Raw genomic sequence first — 16,754 nt, 5'->3', positions numbered from 1 at the left:
GCTCTTTTGCTTCTGAATAGGTATAGTTGGCATGGCAGTTACTAGACGGTACCAGACCTAGGACCCTCGCCTCTGCTAGCACAGGCGACTAGAGAATGTTAGTCCCTACTCTGTGCAAGGCATAAGGCAATTCTGACTATGGAAAAACTGATGACCTCAAACGGGTCTGAACACCTGCTTACCTTTCAGCACTTACGCTGAGGCTGTGGGCTGGATTAAAAGTACAGCTTCGGGAACCTTTCTGCCGGTGAACTGCCCACTCCTTAGGCGTGAGGTACGTTACTTTCCTCAGTGGCTGGCTCTGATCCATCCTCCCTTGCTGTCTCGATATTCCCTCTGGGACTCGCCTAACAACAAAGCAACTGTTTGTTCAGATTAAAAACACTCAAACAACAAACCTCCCTAGATTCCCTACGGATATTCCTCCCCCCAGAAAAGCCCAAAGACAAGGCTTCTGCCTTAAGGACACCATTAAGCCTCCAATTAACAAGTACACAAAGTCACACCAGAGCAGAGCTATCTTTGTTTATTGGCAGCAAAGCTAAGTAGCTCCCATTAAGCATCCCCTCGGCTGAAACCATTAACACCTATTGGGGTTGCTTTGCGTTTCCCCACCGGTGTGGGACGGCCAGTCCCTCCCGTTGCAGGCAGGCAGAGTACTGCTTCATCGCCTTGCAGAATAATTTAACCTGGCTTCAAATCTGTCCCCCACCAGTGCCTGGCTGCCTGCCTGGCCCCGGGGCAGGGCCTGAGCTGCTGGGCACCTTGCTGGCTGCAGGGTGCACTCCTGGGGAAATGCCGCTAAGTTGCTCCCTCCCTCCTTCCCTCCATCACAGGATCGTTTAGGTTGGAAAAGACCCTACAGTCTAATTGTTGACCTAACACTGCCAAGTCCACCACTAAACCATGTCCCTAAGTGCCATGTCTACATGTCTTTTCAATACTTCCAGGCATGGTGATGCATCTCACTTCTCCCTCTGCAAACTGAGGGCTGCCATCCCTTCCACCTTCACTGGCCTACAGAAACGGTGAGAGCTTCAGAGCACCACAGCCAGTGCAAGAATTTGTAAATTTTAGAGCCCAGTACTGAGAAGGGGAGGAAGATAAGGTGTTAGATGTGGCACCTGATCCGATGGTAATGCACATACCTGTGCACAGATAGGGAATAGGAAATAGCAAATAGGCTTTTCCATCTCACTGTCTGGGATGAATAATCACAGTGAAACTGAGCTGCACAGGCATGGTCATACAAAAGAGAACCTCACCAGTGCAGAAAAATTGTCAAATCAGATTTCCCTTATGGGTGCTCAAGCACCGGGTTGTAAGGAGCTGAAGATGGCATTGTCCAAGGGCTTCCCTGGCCGTCTGTGGGGGCACAAGCAGTGCGGGGTGCTTGGCTCTGTCTGGCCGCAGCTCTGGGACCCAGGGGGATGACGGCTCCATGATACACCCTTCAGGAGCCTTTGCCCCAAATCTACTCACTCTTCTCTGAATGCCAGGTTTAGGATGTGCCCAAGAGATGCTACCTTATATTTCTACCATGAGGTTTTATGGAAAAAGTCTATCCATAGATTTAAGCCTGACTGGACTTGCCATTTTGAGACACGGCTGCTGTTTCCTGCTGGATGATTTGTCCTGTGACAGCTACAGGAGAGGCTAATGAAAAATGAGAAGAATGTGCTGGCCATCTTAGCAGCCATATTTCACAGTGTGGTTTTGAAACCGTTTGTTTTCTTAACTTCCCAAGGTCAATGGTTACAGGAGATGGATGTCACCACGTGTGCTTGTTTGGAAAACTAGCGATGGTCAGGCTTTAGGTTAGTGAACAGTGTTATGGAAAGGCAAAGAAACTGAAAAAAAAAATCAAACAAAAACCCCCCAGACAAACCCAACTTACTTGTTTGGGACATGGTCAGGATTTCAAAAATCTCAGTTCAGGATGTTGATTAGGCAGATTCAGCAGGCCTTTCAATTAATGTATGATTTGTTCCATAACTTGAATAAACAATGCACGAACATTCAGAACTACTTTAGGCTTTTTTAATATTAAGGCCTTCTTGAATTCAAGTATGACTACAGATAGACTCCCATCTCTTCCAGGAGGCTTTTGATCTCAACTTAGTATGAAACCTTGTTATTCCTCAGGTAGTGGAAATGCACTCACTTAAGATACCAGTCAAGCACTTGAAGATATGAATTATTAGGGAAAGCAGTCACTGATGTTGTCTACTGAAGAGTCTAAAAGCCAGGAGGTTTTAAATAAAATGCTTCCGTTTAAAATGTTAGACTAATTCAAGCAGCAAAAGTGCAATAGTAATGTTTTTAGCCTTTATATAATATATAATATTCTCACTCTCGGCTCCAAAATACTTCCCAAATACAGATATGCATCATCCTCATTTTACAAATGAGGAAGCCTGATGTAATTTATCTATGCTTAAGCGCAGGGCTAAAGACTCAGAGCCAGACATTAGCGGGGCCACGAGGGAGTGCTGGGCTCCACACTCCCCGGCCAGTGCCAAGCCCAGGGAGCAGTGGGTTGCCTGGGTGGGGTGGGGGGTGCCTGTGGCTGGCACCGAGCCCCTGGGACTCCAGCTGCTTTAAAACTCAAATTGGCTTTAACTTTGCGGCTGCTGGATGGAAGTGCCGCCCAGCTGGATGTGCTCCCTCCCTGTGGTGCAAGACACCTGGGCGCAACCGGATTGTGATGGTCCACGCTGAGTTTGCAACAGCAGCGCCTTACCTGTATTTGACTCAGTGCCTGTGCAGTATTCCTCTTGCCTGGGCATGCTATCTGTTATTAGCCATGGGGTTTGCCACACGATAGCCACTGGCTCTCCTGGAAGCAATGCGGGCTGGTCCCCTAGGTAGGGAGCTGGGAATATACTGCTTCTGGCAATAATAAAGAGCAAGGCGATGCTCCCTTTGCTACTTCAGTTTCCTGGCTGCATCATGCAGCGCATTTGTGTGATACTTGGCGCTGGCTAGCGATGAAAAAGAAATGAACTGGAAGGAAAGGGTATGACAAAAATGAATGGTATGGTATAACAGAAACTGGTTACAATGCATGAGACGCCAATACGGAGCAGTTACGCTTAAAAATGCTGAACAGATGGCATAGGACAATGCAAAGATTGTTTAGCATTACCCTGAGGTATAGTGAAATATTGTCAGAGGTGTGGGAATGTAGTGAGATTTTTCCGAAGAGGTCTTCTGGGACTGCTCACACACCCCAGCGTGTTGGCAAGCGTTGGGAGACAAATTGAAACTAATAGCTGAGCAGGTGAGACCAACAGGATCTGCACTCATGTTGTTAAAATGAGGCTTTAATAATATGGAGTGGGACAGTGCTGTATATTTGATAGCTATTTTTGTTGCCATTACAAGTAATTCATTTTATGTAGACATCGGAAAAGATAAATTACTAGTAGCAGGGGCAATTAATATGTTAGGCAGAAACACTGCAGCTCTTCTTTCAAATGCCAGTGTCCATACATAGGAAAAATTACTGGGAGCTGTGAAGCTATGGCAGCCACTTCAGCGTGCTAGAAATGAAGGCACTTCCTAGACTGAAACCAAACTTGAACAAAATACATTTAAATTAAGGAAAAAAAACCTAAACAGTCTACTAATTTTTTTAAAAACTTAACTATTACAATTGGTTAGTTGCACAAGTGTTTAAAAAGACAAAGAATTAATTACACTGGATTTTCTAAATGTTAATTCCTATATTGTGTTAAAATAATTAAAGAAAAAGTACTACTTCTTTCTTGACTTCTGTCTGAAAGTATAAGACAAAAGTTGTCAAACATTTGCATGTGGTTTCTGTGGAAACAGCCCAAGAGTGTTTTCAGTTAAAAGAAAAAATGCTCTAACTTTTCGCAAATTATGTTGGCTTGGGATGTGATTATGCTGGAGAAGTGTTTTCTGTTTTGTTTGTAAAAAGAAAAATTTTCAGAGGTCGTATGTCAAACTTGAGTTTTTCCTGTTTTCCACAAAATCAGCAGGTGGTACTTGCAAACAAACTGTATCTTCTAATTTGGCAAAAATTCCCAAGAAGAAAATATATGGGAGATCTGCAGTTTGTTCCAGTGTGAAACTTGGCAAGAAAAATTTTTGCCTGCAAAAATCAGAGCTTACTTATTATTACGTTAGGCACTTTCTTTTTCAATATGCAATAAGGACATGAAACGTCTCCTGGATGTTCCCCAGAGATGGACAAAGTTCTCACTTGAATTCTTTCTTATGAGAAATGTATGCACGTAACTTTTTAAAAAGGTTTCCATGAAATAAAGCGAAAGCTGAAAATATTGTGGGGCTGTTTGGGATTTTTGTTGTTGCCCCAAACAAAAACCCAAATAAATCACTTTTTTGACAAAACCCCAGAAAATCAAAGGCTGTTGTTTGTTTATTTAATTTCTGCTGAAAGTTTTCAGGAGCTGTTTTCTCTCTGCCTGTCAGCTCTCCTAACCTCCTCTTCTCTTCAGGAAGCATCTCAAATACTTTTGTTTTTCAGGATTGCTTCATAAGCCTGTGTTATTGTTTACAAATATTAAAACTCTCAACAGGAATATACGATCCCTATTAATTCCTGCTTGTATTGTGTTTTTTAAAGTTTGCATTTATAAAATTAGGCACTCTGGCTGTCAGGAGTTTGATCCTGCAGTTCTGGCCAAGAAAAAACCCTTCCCCACCAATGTCAAACTTTTAAGACACTGGGACCAAGCCAAATTGATGTTGCCCTGAAATTCCTTGGGTTTATGATCCTCCATGAGAGCATGGTTTGGAGGTGGACTCTGGCAAAAGGCTGTGCCTCGGAGGGGGATCTCACGCCCGCAGAAGTGCGGTGAGGGCTGGCAGGAGCTGACTCGGGGCACCGCAAGCCCATCACATCCCTTCCCGGGATCCTCTCTGAGCTCTCAGCTGCCCTCCAGAGCTCGGGGAGGCTCCTCTAACCCAGCCTCCAGTATTTGTAGGCCATAAAATATTTCTTGTTATTCCTGAGGAGACCCGTTGCTTGCTTTGCTCTCTAGCCTTTGAAACCTGCATTTCCCAGGAGCTCTCCTCATGCACGCGCAGGAGTCGCAACAGCCCTTAGGATTACTGCAAACCCTTTCTTATCTTGCGGCACCCTCCGAGAGCTCCCTTGACAGCCCCACGGAGAACCACCTCCCTCCGTCTGATTTATTGCTTCTCCTCCTCCCGTTGTTACAGTAGGTCAACGCCACACTGAGGCAGTGACAGTCTCCCTGTTGGAGGTGGCCCCATTTAACACGGCTTTCCTCGGGGAGGTGGGTGGCCTGGCTACACCAGTGCCAGGGCTGATGTCTGACAGACAGATGAGGAAGTCAGTGGGACATCACTTTGCATCTTTTTTTGCTTTTGTGTTTTTTTTAGTTTTTTTTCTTCTTCCCCAGAGTTGTCAGGCTTTCTGCTCGTGGTATTTTTAAACCAGGCTTCCAACAGCTTTTTGAGGGGGAAAAACTGCCGATGCACTGTATTGGGTTTTTTATTTTTGAGGGTAAAATAGTCTAGTGAAGTGGATGATGAAAATAAACAACATCAAAATGAAACATGAACATTTAAGCAGAGCTTTGTCACTAAAGTCTTTTTTTGAATACTTTAAGAAAAAAATTCACAGGAAGCAAGAATACTGTTTTTTAATACAAGCAACAATAAAATAAACAAAGCACAGTGCATCTGGCAGAAAAGGCAGCTGAGAAGACCTCTACAGGAAAGCTTCATCTTTAATGCTTGATTTCTCCGTGACTGCAGGCAGTGACGCTTTGTGTCCTTAAAACTGAATCAAGCTTTAAATTAGAGAGAATTAAATGACCCTACATCTGATTCTTCCCTGTCTTACAACAGGGTATGCAAGCAGCATGGCTGATGTTAGGAAGGCTAAAATCCAACATCCAAGAATAAATTCTTTCTTGCGATGCAGTTCTGTTTGCTGAATAGCACAGCTGTCAATATTTTTAAAAATTAAATCAGCAAATTAAGATAGCAATTGTTTCTCATAAAATAAACTATACTGTGTGTCCCAGACAACACATATGTGGGATTTAATCTCAACCAGGCAGAGGCTTATTTAATTGATTAACTTTTAGATATGGTAAGTAACCACATTGGAGTCAATGCAATAAATAAAGCCAAACATATGCTTCGTCTTTGCGGGGCTGGAGTCTTAAAGCTGAAAATGTATAAAAGAGCTGCTTAGCTGGAAGCCACCAAATTTGTAACCTTTCTCTCTTTTACTATGTACCAAAGAAAATACCTTGTGTTATGAACAGTTCATTTATTGTGAATTTAAATGCAGTTCCCAGAAAATAGCTCCCATTAGGGTTTAATTAGAAGACACTGCCACTTTTTCCAGCATGTGTTAATCTATTCCTCATGATGTTTGTGGGAGTTAAGGGTAGGGAACACATTTTATCTTGAACTGATGCAGGATTCAGCCTCATACCGCATTGTGAAAATTGTCCCCTGACATTTTGGCCTCAGATCTTTGAACGTGCTCCTTTCAGCAGAAAACTTCTATCTGAAACATTCGGCAGAGATAGACCTAAAACTAAAAAAGCTATTTTGTGTTCAAAAATTCTCCCATTCCGCTTCCAGAAGTGGCTTGGATGTGGCTGGTGCCTGTGAAACATCAGGGATCAGAGACAGCAGAGGAGAGGCATGAGGGCCAGTGCCTCCGTGAAACCCTCCTCAGCCAGATGGTATGCAAGGCTGGCAAGGTGTAAGTACCTGGTTTGTAATCTGGCTTTGAAACACCTGTGTGGCCTCTCTGCCACAGAATATTAGGATCTAGGCATGGTGTTTCAAGGTCTTCAGCTTCTCCACGGTTTTTACTCGCATGCTGAAAATAGGTGGTTTCCCGGAGCAACGGCTGTGAAGTGTAGTAAGAGATGCCTACTCCTTCCCCTCACCCCCACTGACTGGTTTAGACCAGGGTTTCAGAGCCATGCTGATAAAGGTAATTTCAGCCCAATTTTAGGCTATGTCAAGAGAAAAAAAGTAAGTGAAAGCCCTAATTTTTCTATTTGTGGATTTACAGCATGCTGCTTATTTTGGATCATCTCTGTTGGCAGCTTGGAGTTACTCTCTCATTACATACCATGCTGCAGTCATGATGACATCTTGTAGTGGAGTGCAAATAACATCTATTTTTCTGGCAAAATATAGACCTAGTGGTTTCTAAACGTTGTGCTGTTTCTTTTTTAAAGGATTTTTTTAGATTATATTGAACCTATGTCAGGAATAACATTTTCCTGGCGTATACAGTCCTGGTGGCAGGGTGGTGAGGCTGCCGTGCCTCAGCTGTGCTCGGGGTACGTTAGGTTTTTTGCAGAGCCCGTCGCATCCCTCCCAGTCCTCCCATCAGCGATGTCTGGTCTGGGGCTCTTGGGAGCACTGGATCTGGCTACCTCTACTCTGCACACTCAAGTAAGCCATGATCTGCTCCCTCAGCAGGGCAGCCATATGGGATGCTTGCTGGCCTGTGATAAGCACTGAAGTACGCCGGGGGATTTTTGGGAGGGATGTGTTAGCTGGCCAGGTACCGTGCTGAGAGTTCACCTGGGCGGATGGTAGCCCAGGCTGTGCAAACCCCCCTGCCCTGCCCCTGAGCAGCCAGCCAGGGCTGCCATGTGCAGGTATCTGGGGGACTAAATTGTTAAATTGGGAAAATTGAGATGATGAAAGCCTGAGAGTGCCTGGAAATTGGTACCCTACTCCAGCAAACGGAGACATTATGAGGTGACAAAAGCTCTCTTACCAAATGCTGTTGTATCATTCTTTCACTTTAAAATATTAGGGGAGGAAAAGTTTATGCTCATTCCAGTACGTAAAGGAAAATTCAACTAATCCAGACTTCTATATTGCAAAATTTTTCACACAGTCAAATTATTTATTTACTTGTACAGAACATGTGTCACAAATCTGTTAAGTGAGAGCCATCCAGGGTGTGTTTTCTTGTTTGAATGCTAAGTTTGGACTCTACTTTGAACAGTATAGTTTGAAAAACTCAGAAATGACCCCATGAACCAAATAATTATATCAATGTTATTCTAGCTTCTACATTATTTATGCATAAAATGTATATGTATGTATATACATTTTATACATATATAATTGATTTAGACCATATTCCAAACTGGTGCAATATTGGTCTTGTTTCAATGAACGCTATGCACTATATGCTAAGGATCTAGCCTTTTTAATATTGAACTACCAAAATATATGCTTGACTTCACACATTCAGCCTGCAGACCCACTGCTGCACACAGAACATGAAAGAAAGTACGTGCAGCACCAGGCCTTAATTTGTTAAGTCAAAAGCTCGTATGACTTAGTCCAGAGTGTTCCTTTGTGGAGCTTTCTCATTTTTCATTAAAGATGATGTTCTGTGCTATAAATGCAACCACTCCAAAAACAAAGAAAAAAAAAGAAAGAAAAATAAAAGAAGGAAACCAGAATAAAAATGAAACAAAATATTCCTCAAAATTAAAACCAGGATGATATTCCTATGCAGGCTGTGAATGTTTTGGACTGATATGTGTGTGTGTATATATAAAAATACACAGACAACTAAACACTAGTCCAAAACATGCATAGTGCTATGTCTGCCAGAAAGGAGTTTTGTGAATTTGTGAACTATTATACAATTAGACATTTTTAGATATTTTTTGTAAATATGTAGATAGTTTACTGGGGCTAATGACAGGCATAGGAAAGTATCTACCCCTATCATCTCTGCATTTAGTCTGATTCAGTGATTAAGATTTCCACAGGGTCAAATTTGCAAAATGGTTGGAAAGCGTAAAAAGCCTAATAAAAGCTGGTAGGAAAATTTTCAAGTGCAGAGTCGCACCCTGGGATGCGATTCTATGCCTGCAGTGCTTTGGTGCTATAGTAACAAGCCCAAGTTTGTCCTCTGAAAGGCTGTAGCATAACCTGCCATGCATTTATACCTGCAAAAGCAGTTTTTTTCCCAACCTTTTCCATGTTTACAACTGAATTCTTCTAAGAATAAGATTTGTGCATGGAGAGAAGAAAGCGTTTAACGAGGAGGAGGGATAGCTTGTGACAAAGGAGCACTATCAGCGACAGGACAGACACCACAGCCTTTGAGCACATGAATGTGAGAGAGCGGGATGGAGAGCTGAAGGCCAACACATTTTCTTTCCTTGGAAGTCACACAGCGTAGGCAGTAATCCTGCCAGTCGCTTATAACTGTGCTTCCCTTGGACTGTAGACTTTCCCTGTGATCAGGACAGGCAGAAAACATGAAATCAGTTAATTAGCCTTTCAGCTGGAAGTGTTTTCATCTGCTGATAAAAATCAGCCATTGGGAAGGGCGGAATGAAGCAGCTGTAATGCTTAATGATTTTTTTTTTTTTTTTTTGGTGGGGTATATAATTAAATCTCACTTGGGTTTTTCTTACTGGTAAAATATCATTCAGGGAATTCAATCAACGTGTTACACATCTTTCAGGGATTCTGGTGCTCTTTGTAAACTACTTCCCTTACAATGAAGAATTACTGATCTATCATTCCGGGTTAGTTGCCCCTGTGCTCTTACACGGCGCGGACAGACGAGGCATGTAATTTCATTCCTACTTGCTTTGCGTACTTTTCCTTGGCCTGCTGGCAAAAGCCCTCTGGTGCCAGGTCTTGCATTCCAGCTGTTGTGCATTTATCTTACTATTGGACAAATACTTTATCATCCCATAACTTCTTTTGGAACAGGGCTGCAGGGCAGACAATATTTGTGGGAAAAGCTGTGGAGTCTGGCTGCGCTTTCTGATACGCTGCGGGATGAAGCGGTTTGCCTCTCTGCCATTTAGAAAGGTCACGTACAGACAGGCATTTGGCTAAAGACCACCAAAAACACTTTGTTGAGCCCAGTTTCTGTGGGTCCCTATTAGATGCAGCAGCATCAGCATCCTACACGCAGGGATACGGATGCTCCTCACCTGATGATGCTTTTCTGTTTGCAATACGAACACGCTCCCAGCACCGCTGCTGCTCACAACCTCACGTCTTTCATTGCAATTGCCTTCTGACAGCTACCTGCATTTCCTCGTCCATTTTCCCCTTTTCCAGTGAAACCTGAAACCAGGGGAAACTTGCTTAGCGTCTGATTTCACTTCCAAATTGAAATTCAAAGCCAAAAGAAGCCCCAGGTCTTCCAAGGTTCACCAGCCTCTTGTCAGCCCAGGGCTCAGACACATACCAATGTAAGCCAATTTAGGGCCGTATGTGGAAATAATGGGATTCAAAGTCTTCCCTCATTGCTTTTGTCCACATTTGCCTTTAAAAAATTTCATTCACTTTGTATCTTTCTCCCCTTTCTTTTGTGTGTTCTCTATCTGATAGAGTATATTGATTGTGTTATTGCACCAAGGGCTTGACACATCTTAGGTACAGGATAAATGCCCATTTTTTAATGGGTGGCATAATGATGTAAGTTAATGTATGACAAAAATTCACATGATTCATAACCATGTCCAAAACAAACCTCTCGCTGAATTGAGAAGTTTTGCTTGGGTGAAAATAAACAGGTATGTCCAATTAGGCACAAAGTCTGCACACGGGGATTATTTCTGGTTATTTAAAAAAAATTAATTTATTTTTGTAAAAAGAAGGAATGCCAGCAGTAGTTTACTTTGGATAATTCTGCTAAGCAGCTGGACTTTGAGGAGATTATGTAAGTTGAACTAATTGCCAAACTTCTGATGCTTGTTCTTTGCTAGCCATAACTTAATTCTATATTAAAGTTTCTGGCTTTCACCCCCAGTTCCCCATGATCTGTGCTTTGTACAGGGCCAGGGATGGTAAGTAAACAGGAACTATGGTAATCCTGAAATTCCTCTGTTCCTGCACCAGCTGTTTGACCCATCCACCTCCTGGGTGCATATTAGAGCTGCCTTAAGGCTGTTCTAGCTCATACCAGCTTGACTCCCACAGGAATATTCGCGCAGCTGGGAAGAACAAGACTGTCATTACTGCACAGGTTTTATTTATTGTTTCAGGGTAGTATTTATGCCAGCCATATTTCACACTTCTTTTGAAATCAAAGGTTTTCATAAGTGGTAATTTAATAAAGAAACCAGACAGTTAAAAACATCGGAGCTACAAAACTTGTTAGAGCCCAGTATATTGAAGGTATCCGATTCTATACATAAGTTGCATTAATGATAGCAATGGGAAAAGTGGGAAAAGCACCCATGTGATAAGGCCACCAGCTGTGAACAGTTCAGCGGTCTACAAAAATGCTCCTACTGTAGCAACTGCTAGTGGAGTGACCCAGGGGTTGAGAGGAAGTCACGGTAAGAAATCTGAACAAAAATGCAAACACAGACCCACCCACAGAGGCATATTTTATCACTCTTTAAGACTGTGAATTTTTCCAGCATATCAAAATGACTGTCCTACGCTGTTCTGGCGAGAGCTACTGTGAAAGTTCAACATCTGATCAGTTTCAGAAGGTCCCATCTGGTGCCTGTGGTGGGAGTGGAAGTATGAGAGCAGAGTTAAGTCACTGTATCAAATCTGGGGAAAGTTTTTGATAGGAGAAAATAACTGTATTCTTGATTCCCATTGCTATTCTTAGGGAAACTAATGCTTCACTCACAGCTGGAGCTTGGCTTCTTTCTTTGCCCAGCCCTTGGGAGGGTCACGGGCAAGTCCTGAAGAAGTGTGCTGACATCTATGGGGTAATTTAGCCTAATGAACTGAGGGGATGGATGTGGTGGGGGCAGAACGATGGTCTGCATTTGCAGTTCTCACTCCCCTCTGCGGTGCCCGGCTCGGTCCTGGTCCACGTTATCTGTGTTGCCTGTAGCATTGGGTGAGGCCGTTGCCTTTCATTCGCACTCACGGTTGTTAGTGTAGCTCTGTTACTATTGCTTCCTCTCCCCATCCTTCCACCAGCCCATCTCTGAGAGGAAGGCAGGTGGGGCTCTGAGAGCAGAGCTGAACTGATAACTAATTAATAATGCTGGGACAGGTTAGATGGCAATTTTTTTAAATGGACTAACTTAATATTGTGGTCTCCTTTGAGATCCATGGAGAGAAAGAGAGATTAAGGTGTTGCCATTACTCCAGAGAGAGTGTGGAGTTAGGGATGGAGATTTAGTTACGGATAATTTGCTGATTTCTGTTTGTGGTGGGAGATTGGTTCTCCCTTCGTCGAGTAGATAACCAAAAACTCCAGAATGAGAGCAATGACACACGGACGCAGAGCGCACAGCGAAGAGCAGCGTACCGCGTCTCTTCAGCGCAAACTCAAGAAATCTGCTGGCTCCTCCTTGAGCGTCTGCATGGAGACGGCAGGGCTAGTGGACGTGGGCAGCGTGCATCTGACAACGGGGTAGCTATCAGCCTCGCCAAGAGCTGCACGTCTGCTCTGGGCCTCTGAAGCTCTTGCAGATGAGGAGGCACAATGATGAGAAGACAGCAGGGTCTTTCTTCAGTCCCTTCCCGTCTGCTGTGGTGGTGACACAGGACTTCACCAGTTAATTGACCTGCTCATTGTTTTTAGCACAAGCACCTCTTGTACATCTTTGAATTTACAGCTCTTCAGAGACAGTCTCTTGCTTTCACAAAGTGAGAAGTGCCTGGACCAGACTTCATTGCTGGGCAGCCTTTACCACCCACCCCCCAGCACAACTCCTCCAAACACATCCTGCCAAAGGGAAAACTGAAACTGAGCCTCCGGTCCATTCATCCTGCGTCTGACTGATCTCCTAAAGGATACAGTGACCTTCCCTTCTGCCTAGTAAAAGCCCATATTCCACTTGGTGGCCTCGTACTCTTACCTCCCTCATCTCCACCCCTGCTCTGAAACCATGAAATATCAGGCTGTGGTGTCCTCAGGCATGGAGGACACAAAATCCTCCATGCTAAAGAAAAACTGGCCCAGCCTTTGGTTCTGCCAAGGGTTTTCACAACTGCATTCAAGCTCACCTCTGCTGAGGTCGGATGCCGAGACCAGCACCAACACCTCAGGTATGGCAGCTGGTGATCAAAATGAGCCATTCTAGGTACTGCAGCTGGGACTCATTAGTCTCCCACTGGGATAAGCACCACAAGGCAAAGGGAGAAGTCCTCCAAGCCAGGCATGCCACAGAGGGAAGGAGCCAAAAACTTCACAGTGACCTCACTCCTCCCCCAGGACTGCCACACACGCTTCCCCGCCAAAGCAGCCACCAGCGTGAGCAGAGCACCGGGAGTGCTCTCTAAAGTGGTGCAGCTCCTAGAAAAAGCTCTTCTTTTCTCATAACTCGGGCATTGATCTTCCCATCACCACAACGACACCTCTCTGATGAGGCCCGTCATTTGTGCTCCTTGCCTGACCTACGTGAATCTCCTGTAGGCTCTCACCTCCACTGCAGTTTTGACACTGGCTTTGCCCAGCCAACACACTGGGGCTCTTCTGGTGTGGTGTCACCCTGACCATGCTGGGGGTTTTGGGACCTGCTATGCTGACAGCAAGGACTGGGTTTCAGCTACTGAATACAAAGAAAGAGTTTTCTTCCCCAAAGAGTCCCTGGCCAGACTCCCAATACCGAAATAGTAATGGGGTTATCTATACGTTAAGCAATGCCATCATCAAGTCTTGTCACCTAGGGTCTCCTTGCCATAACCGGATGTAGCAGAAATGTCAGCATGGGTACAAGACAGCTTAAAGAACTAATGATTAGGATGTCCTACACAGATATGCAGGGCTGTGGGATAAGATTTTCACCATCCCAAAGAAATTCCATAATCTGCAAAAAATCCTGTCTGCTCCTCATCCTGCCTCTCCTACAAACAGTGGGTTATTAGCATTTGAAACTCCGTTTCAAAGGATACTTGCAAGAAATCAAAAAGAGATCCCGGGGGCCCTGTCTGTGGTTTGACTATTTTCTCCTTAGCTTGATTTGAAATAATTCATTCCACAGAAAAAAACCAACATTTGGGAAAAATGGCAGTAAAGGACTGAGCACCAAACTTTCTCCTCTGATAAGAAGTCACGTTCATTGCTTCGCTACAGCTTGCCTTTATTTTCTATTCACTCTGTATTATACACTAGAAACTTGTTTGCCATTATTTATTAACTAGAGCATTAAAAGGCCAAACTAGGTCTACAGGAAGAATCCTTGTGTTGCAGCACGTAGCGTGTCCCCACCTGCTTTGGTGGGTCAGGTACCTCGCCTCTGTGTTTCACGGCAGGCTCCATCAGAGCACCAGTGCCTTCGCCTGGCTGTGCCGGCCTTGTGCCCATCTCCCGTGTCTGCAGTGAGCAACTCTGTGTGAAGCACCAGCAGGCGGGCGAACGACCAGGTTCAGAAGAAGAGCAGTGCAATCGCTGACTTACCCACTGGAAACCCCTTACTCTCGCATCCAGAAAAGCTGTTTCTTACCAGTCATCTTTAATGTCATCTGTGCTAATAGGTACTCAAAACAGAAAGACTGCTTATTTGCCGTGTAACCTCAGTGGCTCTTTGAGCTCTGGTAGCCACTGTGGATCTCCTGTCTATGTTTTATCTGTTGCCTCCACTTTTCAGAGCCCTCAAAAAGCTGGGTGAGGCACCCAGAGGACCATGAATGCTGGCAGGACCCCTTGAGAGATGATGTGCACAGTGCTGGAAGATCCTGCTGGCAAAATCCTCCGTTCTCAAACTGATGTGCAAGCCGACCAGCAGGAACCGCAGTAAGCAACTGTGCGGTTCACATTTACACTAATAAATAGGAATTCATCTCAGTAGCTGATGATAGTAGGTAAGAGGACTCCCCAAAACAACAACCAGCTTGAATTCAAACGATTTATTTATCAACATATTGGTGAATTTGTTAACTAATGATCAAAATGATTCCATCTCATATTTTGAGCCAAATATGTCAGTAAGGTGTCCCCGCTTCACATTTATGCATGTGGTGGATTTGCTTTTCATGCACCTGCTCTTACTGTTATGTTTCATTGGTGAGCAGAGGCAAAGCTTTTCTCTTCTGAACAGTTATTGAATTACATTTAATTTCTCATGGTTTTGACTTGTCTCTCTGGAAAAGATCTCAGGTTCACAGACTTAATGCCCCAGTGATCCACGGAGCCCATTTCCTGTGCGTTTCAGTGCTCCAGGTAACAAAAGTCGTCTCTCTCTGGTCTCTGAAGTGGAAAAGCGAACTGGTCCCTTCAGAAAGAACCCCCCTTTTGTTCCTACTTTATTACTTATGACTAACGATATTATGAAAGGTTGGCTGTTGTGTCTCTGTTCTTGCTGCTGCTGCTGGGATGTATCACAGTGTGCATGCATGGGCTTTTTGCTGTGCTCCCAAGCGAATGTGCTCTTCACAGCATCACTTTGGGCTATGTGGCACATGCCAGGTTTCAGGCAAAATCCTTGTTATTTTGGTGAGTCTGTGTCCCCTCAGTACTCCAGATGACTCTCCCCTGCTCACAGAGGACTACTCTGACAACCTTAAGGGTGGGTTTTATGAAGCAAAGGGTGCAGCTATCATCTCTGCATCTGCCTAGGGCGAGAGTTATCTCCAATTCACCGCTGTCTGGAATTGCTTGTTATTAATTCCTGTAAATTGTCTTATTTGTCTGAGGGCTGCCCAGATGAACAGCAGACGCCTGAGAACTCTAAATAGGAGTCAGCCACAGAGTTCAGAGATTAATCTGTCCCTTTGGGGTGCTGAGCAGCCAGCAATCCAAACAGCTTGTTGTAAGAGGCTTAACAATGCAGAACAGCTGATTTCAGATTCACCCATTGAAAACATACATTCATGTTGCTGGATGTTGGAATAATGCTAAATCACTTTAATCCAAACCACATTTGAATATGAGTCCTACAGTTTAAAGGGCACTGAATTAATCTTGTGAGTAACAGAGTTGCCTTGTAAAATGCATTTGTGTGATGTTGTAAGAAACTTATAAGAAACTTGACTGTGAAGGGGGCAGCTCTTTGAACTTGTAAACCCTCACTGTTTAGAAATATATAGCTGTTTGAACACGAGTCTAAACGCAGCAGAATTTGAACAAACTGTTCCTCTGCTTTCCCATATTTTAATGTGCTCATCAGTGAATATTTATGTACAAAGCCTGTAGTAAGCGCAGTCGTCATTTCTCAGCTGTCTCCAATTGGCAGATCGATGAAAAATTTGGTGTGCTCCCACTCAATTGAAAAAAGTAACTAACAGGCTGCTAGGTCATTTTCTCTCAACGTTAATCCATCATTATCACCTGAAGTGCATTACTTTGAAGACTGAAGAAGGTCCATATTTCAATTTAAATGATGCCTAACAGGTATAAGCTTGACATTTGCAGTTCCCACTAAGGCTTAAAGAGCTGACAACATTTTATTTTGCTGAGAATATATCTTTTCCTCCTCAAGGATTTCTATACAAAGACCTAGCAGTAGGCATGCCTTTATGCTAACCAGAGACAAGTCTAGTTAGTTATTCAGAAATGCCTTCCTTTTGTAGGGCTTTAAATTATAGTTGTGTTTGAAAGAAGATTTTTCCTTTTTTTGCTGTTAATTCATGTTGGGTTTTTTTTTTCTGCTTGTAGTCACAATCTTTATGATCCTGGAAAAGAAGGATGATGCTGGTAGATAAGATACCTGCTTTGTTTGGGAAGAAAATGCAGGAATCTGGTTTTGCAGCAGCCAGATGGGCTTCAGCCTGGATCTGTCATCTAGCAGTGGTAAGGGAAGGCACATTTTGGGTGGAATGGCTCTATAGAAATCCTGTGGAGATAT

This window comes from Ciconia boyciana, chromosome 3 (genome assembly GCF_034638445.1).
Source record: "Ciconia boyciana chromosome 3, ASM3463844v1, whole genome shotgun sequence".
Taxonomy (NCBI): domain Eukaryota; kingdom Metazoa; phylum Chordata; class Aves; order Ciconiiformes; family Ciconiidae; genus Ciconia; species Ciconia boyciana.
This window is presented reverse-complemented; position numbering follows the sequence as displayed.